At 35.9% G+C, this 13,849-nt stretch overlaps 1 protein-coding gene across 1 annotated transcript in view; it reads left to right on the forward strand.

Moving 5' to 3' along the window:
• Window positions 1–610: 610 nt before the first annotated feature.
• Window positions 611–13,849, forward strand: part of tjp2a (tight junction protein 2a (zona occludens 2)) — a 34,421-nt gene continuing 21,182 nt past the window's right edge. Inside the window, exons 1-2 of the mRNA XM_057321092.1 lie at window positions 611–760; window positions 7,117–7,246. The gene's annotated coding sequence lies outside the window, so the exon portion shown is untranslated. The remainder of the gene's footprint in view (window positions 761–7,116; window positions 7,247–13,849) is intronic.

Raw genomic sequence — 13,849 nt, forward strand, 5'->3', positions numbered from 1 at the left:
CTGAATCGCATACTTTTTTTTTACATGAAAACGTATGTATACCGTATGGGGTTTACCTGCTATGGCAGAACAATTTAATATTGTTTATTTTTGTATAGGCCTACTGTACGTGATCTTTAGGGATCAGAGTTGTAATGTTTGACTTTTTAACATGTGCTATCAATTTAAGGATTCTCAAATACATGATGAATGTATATTACAGGATCTTGGTTTTGGACACATGCTTTGGAGGTGGGATTTGAATAATATTTCCTCACCACAAAACAATATACACTGTTTATATCATTTATACTGTAGAAGATGTAGGCCAGCACACAGTAGCCACGGAGAGTACTTAATCCATACTTAAAATAAATAAATGTAATTGTATTACTCGACAATATTAGACAATGCGATCTACAAAGTGCAGACAAATTCCCCAATATAGTAACGTTAACCACAGAACGTTCGAACGTGCCCCAAAACCTATAACTGTTACTTTATCATTCAACTTCAAAGCAGTGCGCTTTGGATGTAGACGAAAATATGTGTACTTCATGAAACGTAATGTCCTTTGTGGTCACGTGGTTTGGGAACGCGCTGTTAGGCTCACCTGCGCGGTCATAGACACGCCCATACCTGGAAGTTTCAGGAAACTTGGGATTGTACACAAAACAGATTACAATCGCTCTCGTTTTAAAGTTTAGGAATTTGTAGGTCACACGGAGTCTTGTGTGTCTCTATGAGAGTTTGTGGAGCTTCGGTGTCGGTCAGTCTGACGGTAAGTTACTTTCACATTGAAGGACTTCTATTTCTCTGTTTATCGTCTGTTTTCCTGTTTCTAGTTTCGGTTGTCCATTGTTTACGGAGGTGACTAATAAAAACCTGCTGTAACGTCAGACAAATATGAGACAACAACATTTTGCTTGTATATTATTAAAATTCTGCGTATTTGAGTAAAGGGCCTTTATTAATGTACTCAATGATTGTAGCTCGTCTGTATTTGGCGGCGTTTTCGAGCAAACAAACAGGCCTACAGTAAATCAATGTGTAAGATACTAAACTTGGCCCGTTCTTTACTTTGTCTCACAAAACCTATTGTACTACAATTTTGCAGCTACACTGAGGTTTTGTCTGGAAACTTATTTTTTTACTTGTGAAGGTCATTGTTGGAGTATGAATTTCTCGACATGTATGCATAACAAACAGAAGTATGTTGTTAAAAAGCTTAAACAAATCAAAGCCATCTTATATTTTGCCATCTTCAGATTGCGTGCGCTCTATGCGCTAAAGAGGTTGCCTTGTGTCCCTGTTAAAAAAATATAAATCATAACTGAAATTATATTGAGATAATGGGAATTGTGTTGATTTGAAGGAAACTATAATGGTTTTGGGTTCTATTGGTGGGGATATTATCTGAGATGGGACTGAACATACAGTAACACCATTAAATCCTATTGGAATAAGACCCAAAACGCACTACAAGAATGTTTGTAATGGTTTTAATGGTAAACAGCTGATGGTTCGTTCACACAGTGGAAACCTCTGGTATGTTTTTTTAAACACTGGTCACTATCCTTGTCCTTCACTATCCAGTCATCAGTTAAAACATATAAGGTGCTAACTTTTTTTTAAAGATATTTATATGTAGCCAAAATGTGTTTGCTAAATGTTTTTCCAAGCAGTTACGCATAAACCTTTTGATCAAATGATTTTAAGACCACTAACATAAATTCAGTCACGTGTGTCTATACGTTTTAGTGGTAGTGTATTATGTACTAACCTATATGTGTGTGATTTATACAATGAATTAATTACACTACAGACAACTATTTTCGTTTTTGATAATGAGATATTTTTTAACTATTGCAAATTGAAGTATATTAGATGTGTGCTCATACATGGTGTACAAAAATGTTTTAAATATAAGATTTACAACATACGAGCACATTTAACTAATGGGATCTGTCTGTTTTGACCAATCATTAGAAACGTACACGAAACCAACATGAAACCATGCTTTGTGTCACGCCCCTCTTTACATGTACACACACATTTACATTTAGTCATTTATATTAGACACACATACTCTTATACTTCAGAGTACAGGTGTGCGAAGTGGTTGAGTCACAGTATTTGATGACTCGCGTGAAGGCAGGAGTGGTTGTACAGAGTTAGATTAGATCAGCTTCCCTTATGAGGAAAGTTTCGGTCTGGAAAGTAACTTAATCTGGAATAAAAGCTTCTGGTTTTTCACATAAAAGCCTCTGTTTGTTTTATTAAAAAGTTATTTTGTCCAAAGCTTCCACAATCCACTACCTCACATTATGGCTACAATAATTGTTGTTTTTTTCCGTGAAGCTGTGATGCTGATGGTGTGAGTAAAAGGTGACATGATTTTTTTTCTGATTAATTATGCATCTGGGAGAGAGAGAGACGGGCATTCATTGCATAATGTAAACAGTGATTCTGCTTTAGTCGAACACATGGTGGAAGACTTGGTGGCTTACAGTGCCCAGAGCTCTTATGTAAAAGCATTAGAACACTTGAACAATAGTTAAAATACATGTAAACACAAAATCCTTTACCTGCGAATCCCTCGAGACATTAATGCAAGGCTTATAGCATTTTCGTTTGTCATTTCATATAAACCCCAAAGATTAAGCAGAATGCAGAACTCATGTTTGGTAGTTATGTGTGATGTTAAGATTTTAAATCCACTTGAGCTGACTTTTGATGTGTTTAGGGGCATTTTTTTTAACTCCATGATGTAACATTTTGAATATTTTTCTCTCTATGTCTGGACTGTGCATAAGAAGTGTGATGAATGATCACTTTTGTCCGGCCTGCCCTGACCAGCGGTGAATGTACTGAATGTTTCAGAGCCTAAGTACTCTAGCTTTTGTGTCGTGTTACAGTGGAGGACAAAGTCCATTTTGTTCAGCAGTCTGAAAGTAAATAAGACAGGATCATAATGGGCTCTGTTTTATTTGACTTCTTTAGGAACATAACTAGCCAAATACACTTTATCTTGCCTATCAAAGTTGTGGATAGGAATCTAAATAATTATCAATGGGAAACTGAACTTTATAATAACATATAGAGGCCATGCTTCTGTATATAGGGCTATATAATGTACAAAAATACTAAACAAACAATGCTGTTGTTTCTCAATGATCCAAGTCGGACAGTCTTACAACAGCAACATTTTTTTGCTTTATTTCAGGCTTGATATGATTAAGAGTAAGGACAAATGTTTAAAGAGCGGAATTCGAAGAATTGGATCATAATTCAGGAATTCTGAATTATTCAGAAAGTGAGCCATTTTAGATAAGTGTGATTTTTGCAAGTCGTAGAAAGAACAAGCTCATAAGAGTTGATCATTTGTGAATCAGAAAACCGAGGTCTTGCTGTACTCACAACTCAAAACATTTATTTTGTTTCAGTAGCTGCGATGCAGATACCCACGCAAAATTTAACGCTGGCGTACGTATTACATGATGTTGCAACGGCGTATTATTTATATGCAGATCGGGTAGAGAAAACACATGAACCGTTAACAGAACTGGATGCCATTAATCATTCCGTTCCCATTATGAACCGGTTCTTTTAACAATTGAAGCCTTTCTTCTAGGTGTGTTTTCATCTTTAATGCAACTCTTGATGAATACAGTATGAATGTGATTGTTCCGAGCTTTTGCAGTGTTAAGAGACATATACAGGCATGTCTGTGCGAACACAAAGGTTACAACACTGCTGACATGCGGAACAGGTTTCAGCATGCTGTAACTTGCGCATGTTTTCTTATGTTACAGGATTAGTTTATTATAAACTACTAAAGTACCTTTAATGTTTTATGGGGTTGGTTTGGTTAAATAAACATAAGATACTTCTCAGCTTGTATAATGTGGAAGCTTTGGAATGTCTACGAGAAAATGACAACTCCATATTGTGTTCACCAGGATCACATTCTAGTCTTAAAATTCTTAAAAAGACCTTCTTTTTTCAGTAACTACATTGAAACGGTCTTCAGTTCATTTAGCATATATGAAATATTGAAGGGTAATGTTTAGTATATTTTGACATTCTCAAAAATATATAAAAATATGAATGAATTCATGTATAGGCCTACTTCACTTCTATTAATACTAATGGTTGGTTAGTTTATGATGACTATCGAACGTTTTGAGGTTTATACCATTTACTGCTGTGTTTCACCTCACCAGAGCTGCTCTGTCATAACACGTCTTGTCAAAGCGCAGCTCATGCATGTTTAAACAGAGTACGCTTGTAACCGGACCTAAAAATAGATCATTTAATTTAGGGGCTTTAGATGTTTGTGAGCATGACAAGGATTTTAGAGCTCCTGCACTTTGGCAGTTCAGTCTCCTTCTCTCCGTAATCCAGATGTGTAAACCATTGGATGACAGTTTCATCCCTCTGTTCTCGCATTGGATGGAGGAGTGGCCTGGTTGCTCAATGCCACTGCCATGGGAACGTGCATGGACGTATGGAGGAAATCGTGCATGGACTGGTCTTTTTATGAGAGGATGAAGCGTTTGTAGTGGTGGGTGGGTGGTTACGGATGGGTGGAGTTTAACCCAGCAGTGACTGAGGATTACAGAGAAACGGGCCATGGTGCATCCATGATCTGTCATGGCTTAGTACCACAATTATCCCCCTCACAGCGTTTTCATTAGACTAATGTTAGAGCTCCAGAATTATGTAAGAGTGATGCTGTGCCAGCATCCCCAACGTGGTTGTCGTGTTTTCTCTCTTTTTCTCCCTCCTCTTGTCCTACGAGAAGAACAAAATGGGCATCTGTTGGATTCTACAGACCGGCAGAAATCTGAGTAATGTGGAGCTAGTGCATCTGATGTTGAATCAGTTTACTGCTGTAAATGAGGTTATTCCAATGCATCGTCTGGATTGTAATGAATTGGGTGCTTGGACGTCGCTGAGATCTCGGTAGTTCTAAGGAACGAGTGAGAACCAGAAAACGTAAAAAAATGAAGTACAAGAAGTTCATCACCATCATGCAAGCGGCCGCCGGGATCGCACCTCTTAATAAACTGGAACTGCTACCGCCTGGCCGGAGGTTATGGAGACCCTCAGGGTGAGTTGTGTAGAAGATGCCGGAAATGCAGGAAGCCATGAAGTTCATTTTGTTTGTTCATGACTCGCTCAGTTCTTGTAAGTCTGTAACATTGAGTTGATAGCTAAACGTTGAATGTTCAAATATATATTTAACCATTTTTCAGACTTGCAGTGTGTTAAAGTTTTATTGGATGAGTATAATAGCCTAGGGGTTGAACCCATGACCTTGGCATTGCTAATATTGTGTTCTACCAGTTGAGGATCAGGAAAGTTATTTTTCTTTGAGGAGCATACTTTTTTAAATGATGTTGACTTCTTAAAAGGATTAAAGAATAAAGATTCTGTCATTTTGTCACTCGCATCCCTCATGTATCCAAACTTGTACATTTTTACACTTTCTCATAAAACAAACTTGTACTATTAAATATATCACTTGTGTGCTGTGTAGGGCTGCTCGATTATGACAAAAATCATAATCACGATTATTTTGGCCAATATTGAGATCCCGATTATTTAACATGATTACTCACTAAGTTTTAAAACAACATAGAAAAATAAAAAAACTTGGCTTTTAAACAGTTAATTCAACTGAAAAATAAATGTAAAGAAATAGCACAGCTGAACAACTGTAAAGGAAGGGGGTGTGCTGTGGATTTATACCACAAGAAAAAAGATGATCCTTGTAAAATGGAATGCGGCACAATCGTTTTACGTCGATTATTTTGTTTTTGTAATTGTTGAAGGCCAAAATTGACGATTACAATTATTTTCGATTAATTGCACAGCCCTAGTGCTGTGCTCCATATGCACTGTATGCATGCTGTGTTTCATTTTTTATATAAACCAGTATGCTGTATTTCATGTTTTTGGAGCCAGACTATAGACTGTTTCATCGCGCCTGACCCCGAGTTAACTTCCAGTTTGTGTTTGGCTAGTGTCTAATAATAACTATTTATATTAAATTTGTGTTAATATTAATTTATATAATTATTTTACTGTATATTAATTGTATAAGAAACGATTTGTTGAATTTTGTTGTATGTTTATTTTATTTAAAAAAATTGTTGAATGGGTCCTGTAGTTCGATCGCATTTAAACAAACCGCATGGTACACTGACAGCGGTTGAGCTTGGTATCGAAGTCTAAATTAAAAATATTGGAGAGACAAGTTATGCCAAGTAACGGTTATTCCCGGTTTCTTTTGATTGTTATCATAAGTAATCTACAGGCACTCTATTGTTTGTGAATGTGTACCGGAAGTTCAGTTGGGGTCACAAAAGTGCACATGTGCTGTAACTTTTGTTTATGTTGTTAAGATGAAACCGTCTATAGCTTTGTGTGATAATGATGCATCAATTTTAATCATTATTCACTGAAAAATTACCATCTTTCAAACATTGTTCTTGCCTCCATGTTAATCAATGTTGGTTTGTCTCAGTTAGTTACGAGAGAAACAATTGAGACAAACCACGAATCAACATTGTTTGGTGTTTGGCATATTGCATTTGGCATATTGCCTCTGTTAGTTACGAGAGAAACAATTGAGACAAACCACGAATCAACATTGTTTGGTGTTTGGCATATTGCATCTTGTCATGCATGCAGGGGTTAGTAAGTAGTGAAAACTTTGTAATATATATATATATTTTTTTAAATAGAGCTGTGTAATTTTAGGATCATATAAAGTATGTCAAAATATGATATGTAATCAGGAATAATTGAATGGTCCATCTTGCCTTATAAATTTCACCTACAGTATGTATGTATGTATATATATATATATATATATATATATATATATATATATATATTCCATATTTATCTTCAGGCTTTTAGCTTTGAATTAAGTATTTTCCATTTGTTGTGCATTTCTTTAAGAGCACCTGAGATCTGTTTTGACCTTATTCAAACTCTTCTAGATGTTTTGTCTTTTCATTGTAGGATCGTACATTGATGCATGATGGACAGGTCACAATATATTTTTTATATGATTTAAGATTGTGTGTACTCTGTGTTATTTACAAAATGTTATCTTTACAGTGACCAGTCCAACCAAATTGAGTTATTCCGGTCAAGCGGATCCAGCTGGAAGAGGTTTTCTTTGACCAACGAAGCTCAGTATTTCTGCCTACACTGCCTTTCTGCTCTAAGCTATCCAGCAATTAGACAGGTATTGAACTTTACAAATTTTTCTCATAGAAAATAATGCAAACAGTGCAGGAACCCATGTAATTGTTTAACAGGTGCATATTTTCTATTTAAACAAGAATTTGTGTCTATTAAAACCTAAAACCTCTTTTTAAATAGGCAATTTGGTTTGAATTTAACTAATTTCAATTTCAATTTAATGAATGATTTACTTGGTTGTCTTGCAAGTGCAAACTTTATTAGGACTTGCCCTTGCACTGTTGTCCAGTGTGTTTTTCTAGTAAATGTACATTAATTACATACATTAATTTTTGAGACCGTAATAATGTCAGACAAAGCCATCTTCATGATTTCTGTGACAAAACACTTATTAGCAGTTTTTTGTGTTCTTCTCTTATGTAATGTCTCGATACTGAAATATATGTGCTTGTCAGAGACCTGCAAAGTTATCCCATAACTGAAAACCTCTTTTCAACTAAACACGTCTTAAACATAGCAACTCAGACATTGTAAATTGTGAATTTTACGTGTTCTTGTATGTCGAAGAATTTGCTTATGAATATTAAGTACGAGCAGTGCTTGTCTAGACGTTCTAGGAGGGTTACCAGGCAACCCTTGCGCGACCTAATTAATATTCATGAGCTGTGACTACATACGGTAGATAAGGGGTTACGGAACCATCCATTTAACTGCATAGGGACCGGGTAATCATTAAAATAAATCTAGCATTTATTTTTGTTGTTGTTGCTCAAAACATATTGAACCATGACGACATTCTGAACAGAGTATACACGTGAATCATTTGTTAATAGTTTTCTAAAGGATAGATGTTTAGGTTATATTGCTCTGCCTATCACAAAAGGTTCCCTCTCTCATAGACTTACTGGTACGTTCGGGATTTACAGTATAATGGAGTTTGAATGTTTTAGGCGCTACGTATTAGCGATTTATTTTTTTGTCGGTAGCATTAGGGTAAACTTATAGTTCGCAAGATGCCTGTGCTTGTGGATAGACGGCTGTTTCTAAACAGAAATGTTGAGGCGTATTTTCATGTAAGTACTGTTAAAACTTCCTCAGTTTAATTAGTAGTTGCAGGGATCCGTAATTATATTTAGATAAGTAATTATATAGCAGGTTTGCTGGTGTGAACATTTGCGTCGCTTATAAGTTACAACCACCTGCTGCCGCTATAATGAAATAACAACATAATTGTCATTATTTAGCGCATTCACCGTATTCGGTAACGTTAGTTGTACATACATGAAATCTGTATGAAACGGTCGTTTAGCAGTGTTAACGTACCACTTTTTGTAATATTCAATCATGAGTCAAGTTAAGTATGTCTACTTGAAGACTGGGTAATGAGTTTACCTAAATAAATGCTCCAGATATAACACATGTGGACGCTTTATACGTCGAGAGCATTAATGAATCCTTTTGCAGTGTTTCAATACGTAATGTAATTTTTTTTAAGGATTAAGTTGACATCGTCTTAAACAGCATGTGGAATGACCAGCACACCACTCCTAAAATATGACAGTCATAACAAAACGATGCATCTGAATTCTTTTAGAAAATCATTTTCAGTTATTTCTTTTTTTTCAAATTTCAAATCCCTAAACATCAGCTTAAATGAAGCTCCGGTGTTATATAATATTCACATTGAAATATTAATTTCTTTACTTTCTTTTTTGCTTGATGTAACATCACGAGTCTGGTTTGGACTATCTGAAGTGAGTTTTAAATATTTGACTCGAATTTTATATGATGTGATTCTCAGTTAAAGCCACTGTGCTATGGGTCACAGATTTTAGTCAGTTTGAATGGACAGTTAAAGCTGATTATCTATATGCATTGAGGGTATACTGTCTGGATGAACTGTATCCCTTCTCTATAACAGCACACTGTATATAGTACCCAGTGTTGGGTAAGTTACTCTGAAAAGTAATTAATTACTAGTTACTAATTACATATTCAATAGTGTAATTAGATTACTTTACAAATTACTCTCTCCAAAAAGTATTTAGTTACTTATTACTAATTACTTTCTATATCCTACATCAACATTGATTAGTTAAGTGATTGAAGGATAGACATGAAACGGCTTATTTAATTCATTCAAATAAATAATATTAAACTACATAAAGTACTCTTATTAACTCACCAAAGTATTACAAATGTGAGAATTATACATTAAAGCAAGGATTTTAAAGTTAGACTTTGAATTTTGATGTCAATTCCACTATTTCACACACACATATTACACAAAGTATTTAGTTTAATTACATCAGAAGTAACGGTAATTAAATTACAGAAAAAATAAGAGTAATCATTTACTTTACTTTTTCAAGGGGAAAGTAATTAAATTACTGTAACTAATTACTTAGTAACTAGTTACACCCAACACTGATAGTACCATATGGTTGTTTGGCTCTGCGCTGCTTTAGTGAACCAAATCCTATTATTTTTTTACTGAGGAATGTTTTATCTTGCTTTACTGAAGGGCTTTGTTCTGTGTTTTGTGTTATTCAAACTCTGCAGTAAATTGGATGTTTTGACTAATTTACAGAGTTACAGGAAGGTCCTTGTATGTTTTGTTTCGTGCCTTCATTATACGTTTGTATTGATTAATGGTAGAATTTCTGGAAATTCTTAGTTTTTTATGAAGCGTACAGCACATATTATCTACGCTTTATCCTGACATGCTTGCAGATGAATGAAGTAAGCTAAGTGCATCTAAAGCCAGATATTTGGGTAGTTGACTGACAAACCTTAGAGGCTGTGTCCACCGAGGCGTTTACGCCTGCGGCCGGCGTGTTTTTTCAATTGTTTTCAACGGAAACGCCGCGCTTTTAAAAAAAGGCCATCAGTTGACGTTTTTTTCCGCGCTCAGCGCTTGTGCTATTCGTTTTTCCCACGATCAGTGCCGGCGTTCGACCGGGCGCCCAGAGTTGAAAAATGCTCAACTTTGGGCAGAACGCTGCGCCTGTAGCGGGCGTTTTCAGCCGAGCTCCTGCCGTTTTCAGCCGTGTAAATGTGCCTCGGTGGACACAGCCCTTTATTGTGTCCTATTGTGTGACATCAAAAAAATAGAAAACAAACTGTTAATAATATATTATTTTATATCACTGATATTTATATGTACAGTATAATATAAAATAGCATAATAACGTGAAGGTTTATTTGTCAACTACCCATTCATTGTTTTTATCAGTTGTGTTATTTCTCATAAAAGCATACACTAATCTTTACTGATCACAGTTGATGTTTCAATAAAAATCTGTTTTCAGCAAGGCTGTAGTAAATAAGTAATGTTCTAGTTCTGTGATTTGTGAGATTGATCAATCAGAAGTATTCTGGTTATTTTCAGAATGCCTCTTGAAAGATGATAACTAAATCAAGTCCTTATTCACTCAAAATCTGTTACTGTTGTGCTGTACTAAGGACGGTCTGTCTGATAGCTCATGTACCTGTGTAGTGTAGAACACAGGAGTACATGTTCAGTGACAGGGAGAAATCAATTCTTTGACATTGTTTATCCCTTCTGTTTACCACATTATTAAGAAATGAGGGCAGCTCATCATGCCACACTTTAATCCTGTTTTACATTTGAGACTGAGTTAAAAAGACACTACAGATAAAAGAGTCATTATGCCCTTTCATTTAATACCGCACAATGTCGAAACAGTACTAGATGTTCTTCTATTCTATATAGCATTCCATTTATCAAAAAGCGATGCTTAGATACTCCGAACCCCATAATCCTTCTAAATTATAATTAAAATGATGAAATCTGCTAATCTAACAGCCCTGCCCTCAAAAACCTCATTATGCAGAAAGAGATCCCAATCCAAAAGCATCGGCTTTGACATACCAATTCTGCAAAGGTTCTGCGTGCTTTCTGTAAGCCACATGAAGCTTGTAATGTCAACCTAGATAAAGCTGTATTACTTGATGAGTTTTAAATGGAATTTTAATTTAATGCCACTGCAGCAGACATCTTTTTGTGCAATGGGTCGGCGTGGACAGTGGGATTTGTGCGATATGTAGGCCAGCGGCATCAGTGTTACGTCAAAGGCAGACAGATGCATTGTGCTTGGAGGGTGATGCGCTTTGGGTCAGAGACATTGTGTTCACGGGAGAGGTGACAATATGAAGACCGTTCTATCGCTGCACAGGAAATGGGCGCACACCATCAAGGCCATTCGCATTCTCCAGGGCATCGTAAGCGCACGGCTTCACCTGTTAATGTCTTTCACTGTATAACTTTTAGTTTAGTTTGTTTATCAGGGACAGTTTTTATTTGCCAAATGCCTCGTTTTCAACAGCAAGCTGTGAGTTAATGATTAGACGCGAGGACCCATGCTAACAGAATGGTGTAATATTTGGTAGGGATGTAAATATCAACAGGGCATTCATTCAGGCTTCTGAACAATTCTGATTGATGATTGTAATGAATTACCAAAGACTATATAGTATTGTCTTGTATTTGGTATCCATTTGATTTCATCCAATTAATGTATGTAATTGAGGTAATGAGAAAAAAAATGCAATTAAACAATTAAAATTGTTAGGGCAACTTTTTTTGCTGGTGGGTTGTAAGAATGTGAAAAAGGTCAAGAATCGAGCAATAATTGTCATCTATTAGAAACGCTAACAAAATTGTGCGATCAATGCATTAAATTTGGATTGTTGATCTGATTCATTGCAGTACACTGTTGCATCCCTCCAACTATTTAGTATGGTACAAAAGGGCACGGATGGTTAAGAAAATGAATTGAAGGCAAACAATTCCTCAACATGGCTTTATGCGAGATAGTGGTGGGTGATTCTCACTAAATCTTGGTTTTAAGGTGTCAAACATGATTTTCTTAAAAACACCTGTATCAACAAATTTTCTTTATATTCATTTAAAACTAGGTATGACATGTTTAAAGGCATTAATTTTGAAACATTTATTGACAATTTAACTAAAACATTTTTTTTTAAAAAGACCTTAAAATTTAGTAGGCTATTACCGTAACCATTTAAAACTGCCAATCCCATAGCAAGCAAAGCCATGATGCCTAAGCTAGTTTTTATTAATCGTACATATTAACATAGCGTGACAAGAGAATATTAAGATTTTAACTAGAAAAACAAAGTAATCTGTTAACTTGTCAGCCATTTGAAAGGTACTGTAGATGTTTTTCCTTCACATAAAATCAAACTTAATTAAATATATTTGTGTGTGTTTACAGTCACGCTTTTAAACATGTCACGCAATCTAAACTCTGCCATTTTGCCAGGCATTCAGGAGAGCGCTAGAGCGGCTGTAGCATTGATATTGACAGTGGTCAAACAATAATTTAAAACCAGACTGTTAGATGCGTCCTGTTATCATGACTTCAGTGATGCATCACCGGACACTATGCTATAATCAAACATATATAGCCTGTCCTCTTCCATTTTTGGCGATTAATATTCATGGTAACACCGCGTCCTATCCAAACGCGATGCGACACGCTATAAAAGGTATCTTTTCCATGTTAACCAGAGGTTTTGTCCTAACCAGCCGCAACAGCGCAGCGCGACGCGGTTTCTATTTCTGCGAGGTCGCTGCTGACAGCTCCGCCCACACAACGGTCTCATTCGATGTAAGTTCTGCACCTCATGAATATTAATCGCCAAACATGGCTTAAGACAGGCTATATACGTTTGATTACATACATTTAGATTCGGAAATTATAGCATAGTGTCCGGTGAGGCATAACTGTCATGAGAACAAGACTCATCTCTCTTTGTGCACTCTTTAGCTGCAGCGTGCGAGGCTCCGTGGACAGTGAAAAACGGTTCTGATTGGCTGTGTTTTGTGATTGATTGTCGCGTCCCGCCCCTTTTTCCGTGTTCGGTATGGACCAACAAATTGCTTATCGCAGGAATCTCATCGCATCGAGTTTGGTTAAGACACGGTAATGAGAATTACAGCTGAAAAAGCAATAAAATGTGTAAATAATGTTAATAATTAATGTTTTTTCTCAGGAAGAGAGCACACTTATCTTAATTGTGATATATTTTTTTGTTACCAAATTGTATGTTTAATAATTAAAATCTTTACTGCCATGATGTTTCAGTGGTTTCGTGAGAATGACTTTTAGGGCAATAGTTGGTTGCATATTTGGTTGAGAAGATTAAAGAGCAACAATCATAATCAGTCTGTGTGTATGTGTATGTGAGCGCTGGTGTGTGAAGAGGTACCTAGAGGCTTTTAACAGAGTTATAAATTACATGGTGTGACAGTTATGTTTTTAATGTTAAACTCAATAGGGATCCTTTTAAAATCCTTTAAAATAATTAAGGCGGGCCTTTTTAAAGGGGTCATACATTGAATCATTTCCTTTTTCCTCAAGAGATTTTATTGAAGCCTTAAGATATTTTAAGTTTTGTTTACCATTCATAATTTTATTGTAATGTCCATTTTAACCCCCTTATTGTAGGTAAATTGAGCTAAAGCCCTGTGCTGCACTCACCTGTGAGCTCAGGGTTTACTGTTAAGTTTAGTTTGGTGGCCAGTCAGCTGTGCTAGAACGTCTTATTTTTAGTTAAACTAAAACTATTGATGAGAAGTTTGGAGATCTTCATACAG

Source organism: Triplophysa rosa, linkage group LG22, assembly GCF_024868665.1.
Source record: "Triplophysa rosa linkage group LG22, Trosa_1v2, whole genome shotgun sequence".
Taxonomy (NCBI): Eukaryota; Metazoa; Chordata; class Actinopteri; order Cypriniformes; family Nemacheilidae; genus Triplophysa; species Triplophysa rosa.